Source organism: Tenrec ecaudatus, chromosome 3 (genome assembly GCF_050624435.1).
Source record: "Tenrec ecaudatus isolate mTenEca1 chromosome 3, mTenEca1.hap1, whole genome shotgun sequence".
Taxonomy (NCBI): Eukaryota; Metazoa; Chordata; class Mammalia; order Afrosoricida; family Tenrecidae; genus Tenrec; species Tenrec ecaudatus.
In genome coordinates, this window is record NC_134532.1 from 164587983 (window position 1) to 164602520 (window position 14538).

At 38.7% G+C, this 14538-nt stretch overlaps 1 non-coding gene across 1 annotated transcript; it reads left to right on the forward strand.

Annotated features, from left to right (window-relative positions):
- Positions 1 to 14071: 14071 nt before the first annotated feature.
- On the forward strand, positions 14072 to 14202 carry LOC142444089 (small nucleolar RNA SNORA70). Its single transcript, XR_012783760.1, has one exon. It is a non-coding gene; the product is annotated as a small nucleolar RNA SNORA70 (small nucleolar RNA).
- Positions 14203 to 14538: the final 336 nt, after the last annotated feature.

Consider the following 14538-nt stretch of genomic DNA (forward strand, 5'->3'; position numbering starts at 1 on the left):
TCAACAGGTAGATTGAAGCAACCAATCTGTGTTTAGCATCTATCATCAGGGCTCTTGTATTTTTATATATATTCATATGAAAAATGAGGACCACTGGTGATGTCGTGGTTATGGGTTGGATTGCTAGGAGAAAAATGAAGCTTTATAATCCCATAAAGATGTGCAGTCTCCCCAACCCGCAGAGGTAGTTCTACTCTATCTTACGGGGTCATTTTAAGTTGCAATTTACTCCTAACAGTCAGTTTAACAGCTAAAGAAAGGACATAACTTCTTTTCTGTTCTTTTTAAAAAGTGGATATTACAATGTTATTTTAATAAAAGAATAGGACTAATTAACAGAACCAAAATAAAAATAAAAGGAGAAAATACTTTTAGGGAAATACCAGGGGTTAGAAGCCCTGGTGATGTCATGATTAAAAATCTTGGTTTTTAACCAAAAACATTGATGATTTGCTCTAAAGGGTCACTGTGGGTGTAAATAAATTCAATGGAAACAAGTATAAAGAATTAATATTAATATCACTTTATAAAATTTGTTCTGGGGGGAGACAAGATGGCAAAAAAATTGTTCTGATCATAGAAATTGTCACAGTTTAATTGATTTTTAAAGTTTATTTTGCATTATATATAAAATTTAGTATTTACTGCTTGAGGCTGGATTCTCTAGAAAAGAAAAAGTAATGAAGCTTATATGTGTATCTATATTAAAAATATGTATCTTTAAAAAATAGATCACACAGTTGTAGAAGCATGCAAGTTCCAAGACAGCAAACTCCAAGCTGATCAAGCCAAGCTCAGGATCTGTGTGGCAACAGAGGTGGATGAATCTAAGGAGAATAAGCCAAACCAAAGGCAGCTGACTAGAGCCAGGATCAGCAGGCAATATGCTGAGAGAACTTGAGGTAGAGAAGCCAGATACAGGATCCAGAGAAACAAAAAGCAAATAAGTAAGCTTTCCCTCTAAATACACAAAACTCAGGGCCATTAAGTCGAAGTAAATTCAGTGGCCATGTAGCACAGGGCAGAACTGCCCCAGTGTGTTTCTGAGAATGTTACTGTGAAATAATGAGAGTGGAGATACCAGGAGGGGAAAGAGAAGGTGGGGGTAGAAAGGGGGAACCCATCACAGTGATCGACGTATAACCTCTCCCAGGGGATGGACAACAGAAAAGTGCATGAAGGGAGACACAGGTTGGTGTAAGGCATGGAAAAATAGATAAAACTTATCAAGGGTCCATGAGGGAGAGAGGATGGGGGTGGAGGGAAATGAGCGGACACCAAAGGCTCAGTAGAAAGAAAATCTTTTGAAAATTATGTTGGCAACATATATATAAAAGTACTTGGCATCGTGAACAGTTACATGAATTGTTATAAGAGCTATTAGAGACCATAATAAAATTATTTTTTTAATGAGCGTAGAAAGCCTCCACTTTTTCCTACAGAGGGACTAATGATAATTTCAAACTTATATTGGAAGCAAACCACACCCCAAGGAAATTTCTTTTCAATTGACCAGTTCAAATTTGTGATCCGAGAAAGTATTTAACCCTCATCACTTTATAAGTGGGGTGGCTATTCATAGAGCAGATCCCATTATGAGAGTAATCACTTCATGTTTGATCGCCTCGTGGGGGAACTCCGAGGTTTAGATGATCTTTACAGGACTTGGCAGTGTTTTCTGGGATATGAGTTAGATTGGACTAATCGGCACTCAAAATTACCAATAACTGCCAAACCACGGAGAATTCTGCTCGAGAAAGTGGACACAAAAGCTATATGATTACCTAAATTACATTCACAGTTCCATGTCAACTTTTTAAAGAGGCCTCCAGATTGCATAAACTTCTGTTCTGAAAACATAGACCCATTTCATTGTGATATGTAATAAGTGGTAGTAAAACTCTTGTTTCTGATAATATCTATTTCATTATGGTATGTAATAAGTATTAGTAAAACTCTTGTTTCTGATAATATCTAAAAAACTTATAACTCCGAGGCTACGGATTAAGACACAAAGTAATAATCGTGCATATTCTTTGCAATTGAATGAAGTTTGCATTTGGAAAAGTATTAGCAGAGGGTAAAGACCTCAGAAAAGAATGGATAGACATGAAAAGAATTTTTAAATTGTCAAATTAATAATACTATAGTGTTGAAAAACAAGCCACTTAAAATTAAGTGCTTGGAATCCATTTTTATGGGATTAGGATGAGAGCACTTCAAAAGTTCATGGAAAAATTCTAATAACTTTTAGTTCTATTTTTAGGGGATTTTTGAAGCCACTAAAATCTCATGGAAAATACTCCTAAAGTCCAATAAACAATCCTTAAACTAACTAAAAGCTTTTCTTTCTTGTTGTTTTGTTTTATTGTGTTTTTTTTGTCATTGGTATGCTGTTGGTTTGTTGTATATTGTTGCTCTGTTTTGTTTTTGTGCATGTTATTATCTCCACAGGTCTGTCTAAATAAGACAGGCTGAATGAACAATCTGAAGGAGAAAACAATGGGATCTACAGGTCTGAGAGGACATGGGAGCGAGAGAGGTGGAGGGAAAGGTAGTGTTAACAAACCCAGGGACAAAGGCACAAGAAGTGATCCAAATCGGTGGTGAGGAGGGTATAGGAAGCCTGGGCAGGCATAATAAAGGGTAATGTAACTAAAGGAATTGCTGAAACCCAGGTGGGGACTGGGCATGATAGTAGGACAGGAGGAAAGTCAAGGTAAATAGAGTAAAGAGCTGGGAGGCAAAGGGCATTTATAGAGGTCTAGAAAAAGACATGTACATATGCAAATACATTTATATATGAGGATGGGGAAATTGATCTCTGTGCATATATTTATAGTTTTAGTATTAAGGTACCAGAGGGACATTGGGCAGCCTCCACTCAAGTACTCCCTCACTGCAAGAATACTCTCTTCTATTAAATAGGCATTCTTGATGCTCACCTTCCCAACACAACTGCTGAAGACAAAGTGGGTAAATAAGCAAATGTGGTGAAGAAAACTGATGGTTCCAGGCTATCAAAATATATAGCATCTGGGGTCTTAAAAGCTTGATGGTAAACAAACAGCCATCTAGCTCAGAAGCCACAAAGCCCACATGCAAGATGCACACCAGCCTGTGTGATCTCAAGGTGCCGAAGGGATCAGTTAGTTATCAGGCATCAAAGAACAAAAAATCATATCATTGTGTGCTCACCTCCATGATAAGATCACTGAAGACAAATGGGTGCATAAGCAAATGTGGTGACGAAAGCTGATGGTTCCTAGCTATCAAAAGATATAGCATCTGGGGTCTTAAAGGCTTGAAGGTAAACAAGTGGCCATCTAGCTCAGAAGGAACAAAGCCCACATGGAAGAAGCACACCAGCCTGTATGATCATGAGGTGTCGAAGGGATCAGGTATCAGGCATGATCAGTACCAAAAATCTTACCATAGTGAATGAGGGGGGGAGTGTGGAGTCGAGACCCAAAACCCATTAGTAGACCACTGGATATCCCCTTATAGAAGGGTCTCATGGAGGAGCCAAGCCAGTCAGGGTGCAATGTAGCATTGATGAAAAATATAACTTTCCTCTAGTTCCTAAATGCTTCATCCTCCCCCACTATCATGACCCCAATTCTACCTTGCAAGTCTGGCTAGACCAGAGGATGTACACTGGTACAGATAAGAATTGGAAACACAAGGAATCCAGGGCGTATGATCACTTCAGGACCAGTGGTATGAATGGCGATACTGGGAGGGTAGAGGGAGAGTGGGTTGGAAAGGGGGAACCGATTACCAGGATCTACAGGTGCTTTCCTCCCTGGGGGATAGACAACACAAAAGTGGATGAAGGGAGATGTGGGACAGGTCAAGATATGACAAAAAAATAATTTATAAATTATCAATGGTTCATGAGGGAAGGGGAACAGAGAGTAAGGGGGTAAAATGAGGACCTGATGCCAGGGGCTTAAGTGGAGAGGGCAATGAATGTGCAAATGTGCTTTACACAATTGATGTATGTATGGATTTTGCTAAGAGTTTTATTAGCCCCTATTAAAATGATTTAAAAAGAAAACAAACTCATCAGTGTATGCATGTTAAACACATCCACTGTATTTATGGTCAGTTTCCCAAAGAAAGGAGCTCTGGTGGCGTGATGGAGCTTCAATGGGCTACCGAGCATGAGCACAGGATGCACACTGGCCTCTGTGCCACAGCAGAACGTCAATATTTTCGTTCTTCCTTGGAGATTGACAGGCTCTGACAGCCCCTATGTCCTATGAGTCCGTATTAACTCAATGGCAGTGAACTTGGTTATACCTAAAAAAGGTATAAACACATTAGTCTGAATATGAAAGAAAGAGAGGAAGGAAGGAAGGAAGGAAGGAAAGAAGGAAGGAAGGAAGGAAGGAAGGAAGGAAGGAAGGAAGGAAGGAAGGAAGGTAGGAAGGAAGGAAGAACTTGGAATTATGGTCTACCTGTGGCAAGGAGCAAATTTTGAAGATGTGACTATTGCAGTCATTTTTAAAGTCTCTGAAGGGAAGAAATTGGTTACTGGAATTGTCTTGCAATGGGGGCAGAATTCACAAGGAAAGTGGATTTACTATGTCTTCCTAATTAAGCCTAATAGGACACTAGTATATGTAATTAAGAATAATTTGAGAGTGAGAAAAAGTGATGAAAGACGAGAAAGTGAGAAATTGAAGAGGGTCTATGGGGCTTAAACTGAAGCAATTGCAATTAAAAAAGCAATATCTGCATGCCTATCAAATACTTCTAGTAAAAACTTTTGTTAGGATGCATGGTATGTGTAGCTGATAGAATTTAATAGGTGAAGATGAGGAACTTATGTTTGTATAAGGGGTTACAATAAAAATATAAAAATCAGACGAATAACACTTACAAGAACGAAGACAATGTCCTGAAGTCAATTGCTGTGATGATAGCCCAGCTCCTTTAATTTGTTTAAACTATGAGGCAAGGGCGACTTAAAATCAGGAATGTGTGCAATCAGGTTGTATCCTGTCACCCTACTTAGTCAATCTGTCGGCTGAGCAGATAATTGGAGAAGATAGATTATATGAAGATTTGGAGGAAGGCATTTTAACAACCTGCCAGATGCAGATGACACAACCTCGCTTGTTGAAATTGCAAAGGACTTGAAACACTTCCCGATGAAATCACCACTGTAGCTTATTTCCAGCTACAACCCTACAACACCGATTGTAGCCTCATTGAAGGATTACAGTCTTCAGTATGGATGACAACTCAATGTAAAAAATATCAAAATCCACGCAACTAGACCAATAGGTAACATGATACATGGAGAAAAGTTTGAAGTTGTCAAGCATTGCTTGAATCTGCAGTTCAAGCTCATAGAAGCTGAAGTCAAGAGATCAAAAGATGAATTGGCTTATTTTTGGTGACAACTGGGTTAAGTTATGATTCCCTTTGGGTTGGAGAGTCACGAGACTACTTGCTTTCATTTGATCTAACGTGATATTCTATTTTGTAATATCACATTAATATAATATAATGCAATCTAATTCTGTGATGTGATTTACCAAGACCAACCCAACTATTTAAAAAGAGAGTGCTCTTGTGATAAGGATACGCCTTCAGATTATAAATGAATGTTCTGGGAGGGTTCTCTTTCTAGCTTGCACTCTCCTCATACCTGTCTTGCACACCTTGGGATGAAAGCTATGGACTTCCACTGGACTTAGAGATTTGAACCTCCAGCACCAGAATTGCGTCAGACATCCCTTTGATTCTCTCTCTCCCATTTAATATCAGAATCCAAGTTTATGTTGTTCATTCTGTTATTTTTATTTGTAAAGCCATACAACGGGATGCACCTTTTGTCTTAGTTTGCTGCCTTAGTTGAATTATATAGAGGAGCAAAACCACACAAGGTATTTCAAAAACTCCACTATCATTTCATTCCAGTTTTCAATTACATTTTGGATACACACACAAAGTGCTAAAAAAAAAAACACAAACCCATTGTTGTCCAGTCAATGTGAGCAAATAGCAACCTATAGAACATAGTGGAATTGTCCCATAATTCTCCCAAGACTGAGTATTTATAAAAATGGGCAGTCACATCCTTTCCCCAAGAGCTGCTGTGGGTTTGAACCATGGTAGTTTGACTTTGGGCAGCAGCCAGGCACGTTAACCCAGCACCAACACTGCATCATATTTTTTAAGCATTTTATTAGGGGCTCATACAACTCTTATCACAATCCATACATATACATACATCAATTGTATAAAGCACATCCATACATTCTTTGTCCTAATCATTTTCAAAGCATTTGCTCTCCACTTAAGCCCTTTGCATCAGGTCCTCTTTTTTTTCCCCCTCCCTCCCCGCTTCCCCCTCCCTCATAAGCCCTTGATAATTTATAGAATTTTATTTGGTCATATCTTGCCCTATCCGGAGTCTCCCTTCCCCCCCTTCTCTGCTGTCCCTTTCCCAGGGAGAAGGTCACATGTAGATCCTTGTAATCGGTTCCCCCATTTCGAACCCACTCACCCTCTACTCTCCCAGTATCGCCCCTCACACCCCTGGTCCTGAAGGTATCATCCTCTCACAGGAAAAATAATGGCACTGAACTTTTGTTTGAAAATATCCCTTTGGGGCTCAGATAGTAATCTTGTGATTTAATTTTCTTCATAAAATGAACAATAATCTGATGTATTCATTGTATATCAATTATTTTTTAACTATATAGAGGGTGACAAGCTCATTAAGCCCAGTTTTCTGTAGAAAATCTTCCCCTGGCATAAAGCTAAGAGATTAAAAAAAGGAAGAAGAAAAGATAGGATGGTGGTGATGAATTTCTAATGAAGATGGGGTAAGTCAGGCTAGAGTAGTATGGTGTGAGATTTTAACAATTACTATTATTATGAAATGTTGAGCTGCTGGTTACACGTGTCCTTTATGATCTCTTCATATGTATGTGTGTAGTTGATTAAAAAGTAGGGAATAGAAAACACTCTAAAGTTGTACTTCTATAATTTAACCAAAATATTTCTACATCCATTTTAGAAAAAGATCATAAAAGGAGCTAAGATACAGTGTAGAGAACTCAAGAGCATTCAGAGAGCAGGGTGAAGTGAATGCCGCATAGAACAGGGAAGCTGTGACTCTGATTCGATTCAGGAACAAAAATTACAGCTTCCAAAGGGTCTTTTTGTTTTGTTATCGTTATCATTTCCTTTTTAATAAAGAGAGATCAAGGGAGTTCCTTAGAAGCGCCAGAAGAGGATCTATGGCAAGGCCCCGGCTTTACCTTTTTCCTGATGGAGCACAGAGGAGAGGAAGCTCTTGAAAACGTAGGAACTGCTCCTTGTTGCGTTAATCTTCATTTGAGGGCATTTCTGTGGACTTGGGTCCTTGAGTCTATAGTTCCTTCTACTACGTAACCTGATTCAGAAGAAGGACCAGGGGCATTCTAAAATTTTAATTCTATTGGGGAAAATCAATCTTATCATTGACTTTAGAAATTAATTTATTCAATAAATAAATGGATAACTAATTTATGTGGTAGGCTGGGTTCTTAAGAGATGCAAATGTGTGTGTGTGTGTGTGTGTGTGTGTGTGTGTCTACAGGAACACGCAGAAACATCTATATCAAGAAAATGACTCATACAGTTATAGAAGTGGACAAAATCCGTTTGACTTCTCACAGCTGATGGATGAAACCGAGGTCAAAAGAATAGGCTTGCCAATGGAAATATGAATAAGAGGTAAGCAGGTCAGCTGGTAGGTCGGATGGCAGGTCACTGAGGGCTACTGGGTTCCGCATGTAATACGGCAGGCTGTTGGCTCAAGTCCAAAGAACTGGGAGTCCATGATCCACATGCAGAACCCACGTCTAGCCCAAAGCAAAAATGTTGTCATTGTTTACCTATAGGAAGTGTGTCACACCCTTGATTAAACTGGCTTTCAATTGCATCAGGGTTGTGACCAGAGTAAAGGGGTTACATTCCATCCTGATTGTTTTTCAACTGATTGGTGCTGAAAGCATATTCCATTTTGAGCTGATTACAATGTGAGAGGTCACATCACAGGGCAATTACTGAGCTTTAACTTCAAAACCACTGAGTATCCTGGTGCATCCAAACTGACACAAAACTGTAACTATCACAATGTAAACTACACAACTATGTTTACTTAAAATAGATAGTTATATATATTTAAATATATTCCAAATATTAAAATAAAATAAATTATTCAGAGATACTACAAAGCATTCCTTGTATCTAGGATGTCTGAAGTAACAATAATGAGAAGTTTTTTAATTAAGTAAGGTAGTATGAAAAGAAGGGCCTATCTTTAGGAAAGTAATGCTAAGTAATAGACAAAGAATAATTACATCAGAGTGAAATAAATGGATGGTACATGTATGATGCTGAGAGCAAACTTCCATATTTAGTGAAAATGCTGTTTAAAAGATACAAAGATGTAGGTTCCTGAACTAGTAAATTAATAAGTAAATACCACGTTTCTATTGTGCACAGAGTTTTTGTCCAGCATTAAGTTGAATACTTGAGCCACTGTAGTTCTGACAACAACATCAGTAGATTAAAATAATTTACAAAATAAGAAAGGATGCATAAATAATAAGGAAACAGGGAATGTTTCTATGATTCTTTCCATCCGGAGCACCATAAAGAAATAGAAAATAACTAAAATTACTTGTCAGAGAAAAAATGTTTAAATATAACCAATGAATTATGCAGAAGCTAAAAATGCTAAACCTTCAATGCAGGCTCAAGAAATTGAAAGTTTAATGAAACAACCAGAGCCCAAACAACCAAAGCATGCTATTATGTCTCTCACCGCCATGCCTCCATCAGTCGGCTACACAGTGGTGGCTTTTGTGTTGCTCTGATGGTTGGGCCAGCAGTATTTTCATAACAGCAGGGCTCCCAGCATCAGAGTTTCCATCAGAAACCCAGCCGACGAACAGACTATGACGAGGGGATATGTAGTCTCCTATGAGGGTATAGCTTCTAAGTGCTTGTAAGCAGCAGCGGAACATTTTCTGAGATTGGTGCCAAGAGCTTAGCTCTCAGGTTGAAGGGCGCTCAAAATACAATTGTGGAAGAGCTAAACCCCTGCTCACAGTAGAATTGAACTTACGGACACGACACGGAGGGTGCACAGCTTTTAGGACCTCCATTTGGTGATGAAATATTACCCCAAATGAGAAGAAACAGCTGTGAACATCCATTACAGAAAGGAATATGGAAAGTACAAAATGTGACAAGGAAAACTGGAAGCTGTCAAACAATACAACGGAATACAGGAAGATCAACATCTTAGGTACTAGTGATGTGAAATGGATTGATGTTGCCAAATTTGAATCAGACAAACATAAGGTTTACTATGCTGGAAACGGCCAATTTAAGAGGATTGGTGTCTCATTCCAAGCTCTCTCTTGAAGTGCAGTACTATATGTCACAGGTCACTGCCTATATGCTTACAAAATTCTCCAGTGTGTACAATTACAATTCAAATTACACATCAACCATTAAAGACAATGAACAGTTAATTGAATAATCATCCAACTTCTTTATTTTTAGAACACAAACATTGGAAATAGAGAGGAAGGATCAGTAGTTGGAAAACAAAGCCTTGTGATAGAAATCAAGAAGCAGATCACAGGATGGAAATTTGTCATGGGTTTCTGTGTTGTCATAAGGTTTTCTCTTATTTATCTGGGTTGTAACATGCCTTACAATGGTTACACAGAACACACAGACAAAATTGATGATTAAAAGGTTTATTGAGGATGTTACAAATTGTAAAGACAATGAGAAATGGTCAGGATAGTTGCTTATGAGGGCATGCTATAACGCTCCTTCAGGTGTATGTATAAATGCCCCAGGGGCGTACCACTCCACTGGGAGTTTCAGTCTGGAGGCATTCAGCTCAAGCTCCATGTGTCAGCAGAACCTGACACCTGCATTAAGGCCCCTAAACACCTACTCCAATAAACCTCAGCTAAAAGGAACTCAGCTCCTTTTCCGTGGGCAGCAAGCTCGGTTTCCCAAATTAAGTGTCCACGAACACTACTGTGCAAGCCAGCTTCCTGCACAACATAACTCAGCTTTACTTGGTGCACAGGTTTGGAATTCCACCACGCTGTGCCATGTCTGGGCTCCTATTTCTGAGCTGCTCCTCTGATATTGTAGCTGTCTTCCAGACCCAGGAGGTTCAGTGTGCAGAGACTGCAGATACGATACACTACTGACTCCTGATGGTGATGAAGTCTCACCCCGCTTCTTAGGAGGTCTATTTTTCACACAGCACAATGACATTGAAGAGAGACCTGTGGCTAATTTTTCACAGGCAAATCAGTATCTTCCTACAGCTTCTTACTAGATCCATTCAGAGAAAGGTTGCTTGGTATGAGTTATATTGAGAATCAATTAAAAAAAAAACCAAACCCACTGCACTCAATTCAATGCCAACTCAAAGCTAGAATTGCCCCTCTGAGTTTCTAAAATTGTATCTCTACGGGAATAGACATTCTCCTCCTTCTCCCTAGAGTGGCGGGGGTCTCAAACTGCTGACTTTGCAGTAAGCAGCTCAACATGTAACCATTATACCATCAGGCTCCAGGGAGTCTAATTACTACAATAAAATTAACATAACCTTTCAGCTTTTCAATTACCATTAAAAATCTAATCATCTATTTATTGAAAATACCTTTTTTCCCCAAAAACAAAAACAGCAACTATCTACAAAAAGCTCACCGTCCAAAATGCACAGAAACAAAATTGGCTGCATTTATAGGGCTCTTTTGTCATTACCAGTGGCATTCCAGTCTGCAAATTTTAATATATTTTGGATCCCATTAAGAAAATGGAAATTCTAGAATACTTCACAATTTTCATGTGGGATCTATACCAGGACCAAGAGGCAGCCATTAGAACAGAACAAGGAACTATTTACTGTGTGGTTTCACATCAGAAAATGGATGCACCGAGGACGTATACTTTCACCACCCTTACTCAATGTGTATGTAATCTGAGAAGCTGGACTAGTGAAGACAGACTCAGTCCCAGGATTAGATGGAAGTTTATTAAAACCTGTCATGTGCAGATGATACAACCTGGCTACGCTGAAAATGAGACCTTGAAGCGTTTCCTGGTGACTAGGACTGCATGTCTCCGAAGTCTCACCCCCGGAATAACAGGCGCCATCACGATATGTGGAGAAGAAAATGAAGTCGCCAAGGGTTTCACATTGTTCTTGTGCACAATCAATGCTCATGGAAACAACAGTCAAGAAATCAAAGGACATGTTGCATTGGGTGAATCTGCTGCAGAAGCTGTCTTTAAAGTGTTAAGAGCAATGATATCACTTTAAGAACTAAGGTGGACCTGATCCCAAACAAGATATTTTCAATGACATCATATAAGAACAAAGAATTGATGCTTTTGAATTACAATGTTGGCAAAAATTATTGAAAGGGCCATGAAAAATTAATATGTTTTTGAAAAACTACCCGCAGAAGGCTTCATGGAGGCAAGGAGAGTGAAACGTAATCTCAAGTACTTCGGGGATGTTTTCATACAAAGAGAGGACAGTCATTGGAGAAGGACATCATGCCTGAGAGTCAAGAAGGTCAGAAAAGAAAGGAACCATGTCGAGTATGTGAATTTATACAGTGGCTACAATGGAATCAAAAATAGTAGGACTGTTAGGATCACGAGTGGCAGAGAGCGCGTCACACTGTTGTCATAGGGTTGCGATGAAAAGGAGCCGACTCAAAGACACTTTGTATTAGTACGGTAGACTAGAGACACCTATGCAGTGACATGCATATGTGCAAGAGAGAACTTTATAGCAAAGAGAATTGTATATTAAGAACACATACCAGCCTTGTCCAGTTCAAGTCCATAAGTCCGACATTAACCCGTAGGCCTGAAGCCAGTCTAGAAATCCCTCTTCAGACCAATGCAACACAGGCAGTGACACTGAATGTACGAAGATCACAGGCCAGTGAGTGAAAAGTCTTATGGATTCAGTGGCGATGGAAACATCTCAACACTGGTGTGGGTCTCCATGTGGTTCCTCCAGCTGCAGGGCTCTGACTCCATCAGTCTAACTCGATGTGGCTTGTCATCACAAACGTCTCACAGAGAGACAAGCAGAGAGAGTGTGTCTGGCCTCCAGTGAGCTATTTATCACTTTAGCCCCTCCAAATTAAATCAACAAACTGTGACCTGATTGACAGGCTAAACTCCACCCCTTCCCTCTTAATAATCTCAAATTGACTACCACACAATCTATTTTGGGTAATTGTTTTAAAAGTCTTAAAAACTGATCATCCTGGTATGTGAAAATTAAACAACACAAAGCCATTTAAATGTATTTTTATGAAACTCTTTAAACACAGCAATGATTCTATGTCCAAAATATTTTTCTGGTTTCTATAATCCTTTCTTCTAAATGCAAGTAAAGGAGAATAAATGGATCTTGCAAACAGACCTCTAGTAATGACTCTTAAGAGATGGTATAAAAACTTCTGGCTATTTTGTATCTATTCAGATAATATTGGTATGACTTTTGTTTTTGCTTTTGTTTGCTTTGGTTTTCTGGCATGAGCTTTCAAAGTCGCCCAGTGGGATTAAATAGCAACAGCATGAAGTGGTCATTTCCATGATAGCCCGGGGTTGCTTGTCCCTTCCTTTCCAGTTTCCCTGCCTTACTATCACTGGAGTGTTTCAAGAATGATTTTTAAACAGACCACTCACTCTCTGATACTCTCTTGTTATCTTTACTAATGAATGCACGCAAATTCAGACATCCTTAGTCTTAGGGATGGATCTAATTATCTTTGTGAACATAACTGAACAAGGCCAGTAAAATGTTGTGATGCTTTGCCTACTATTTTTCCCTTGTAACCCTAGTTATCTATTTTTAATATTAATGACTTTACCTTACTAAGTAGGGTGGTAATTATGCACAAATAAGTGTGTGCCACAGATATTACCTACAAATACAAGTTTAGTAGTTTCATAAAGAAAATAAATGCTAAAGAAATTAATAGCCTTACTGATAAGATCACAGCAGGCAACAGCCTTCAATGCTTCCTCCTCTCGTGCTGACCCACGCTATGTCATTTGGAAAGTCAGTTCATTATTGCATCTGTGATATGGATACAAGCCAATAAGCAGCGTGGGATAAATGCATATTGTGTCCTGACACAGTTTCATTATAATGAATTCTTTAACCTGGAGTCATTTTACATCAATTCTACATTTCCACATATCATCAAGTATCTTGAAATATAACCACATTTCCTTTTTTGATTTCAGTTTTACCATTACTATTAGGTACCAACAAGGCACAATGATCCATATATGGTTTCTTCAGAGAAAGACATTGCAGTCTGCTTATATAAAGCTGTACAGCCTTGGACACCTATGGAGCAATCCTACTCTCCCCTATATGATGACTATGTGTCAAGACTGATTCAAATTCAAGGAATTTTGCTTACATACATATTATGTATAAATATTTATATATATATGCTGATACACAGAGTAAACATATGTTCAATATATATAGTAATGAATAGTTTAAATATTAATTTTTATAATTACTATAATATTTGAGGAATAAAATATAGACTTCATATTAAATATACAGATACATGACAAAATAATTTGAATTGGGCTCCCCACATTTGAAAAAAAAATGCAGTTACTAAAACTTCATAGCAAACAGGTCAATCAGGCACTCATCAATTGAGCAAGAGAAAGGAGATAATTAGCAAAATTTGTATAGAATTAGTTTAATGAAAAATAAATTGTAACATAATGGTTTTAGATGCAAAGTTTGTAATTTGGAAAAGATTCAATGACTTATGTTCCCCAGGCTTTACATGAGAAAAAAAATTCCTAACATTCATCAAGTGAAGCTAATTTGGATAATTCATATAGATTTTGGAATTATTTGTTGAATAACACTAGCAGGATAAAACAAAATTGTAATTTTCAGTCATTCACAATGTTTATGAACAACAAAAAAAACTATTGTTGGGGTGGAAAAAATTTCTTTAAGTTTATTATAAAATGACTGTCCTCTTTGTGGGGTTGGTGTGCAACGGCTGCAAAGAGCAAGCCTCCTCAGTAGTGTATGCAGCCTGTTGGTATGTATAGGCTGCTTAAGAGACCTTGGAGGTAACTGTGTTCTGCTTTTCAATGTCTCTGGCCTGCCTAAATTCTCTCCCTAACCTACCTCCAAATGCCAAGGCTCTGTGGCTAGAGGCCACATAGGTCAGGTCACCACATCTATGGCACCAAGCTTCAAACCAAGGAGCAGGTGACTGAGGCTGTACACAGGGCCAAGTTCATTCCCCTGGGTGCCAGGAGATCCACATCTCCAAGGAGTGGGGCTTCATCAAGTTTAATGAGATGGGTTTGAGGACATGATGGCTGAGTAACGCCTCATCCAGGATGGCTGTAGGGCAAATAGTGGATCCTGCATAAATGAAGGCCTTGGTAGCCCTATTTCATGCCTCA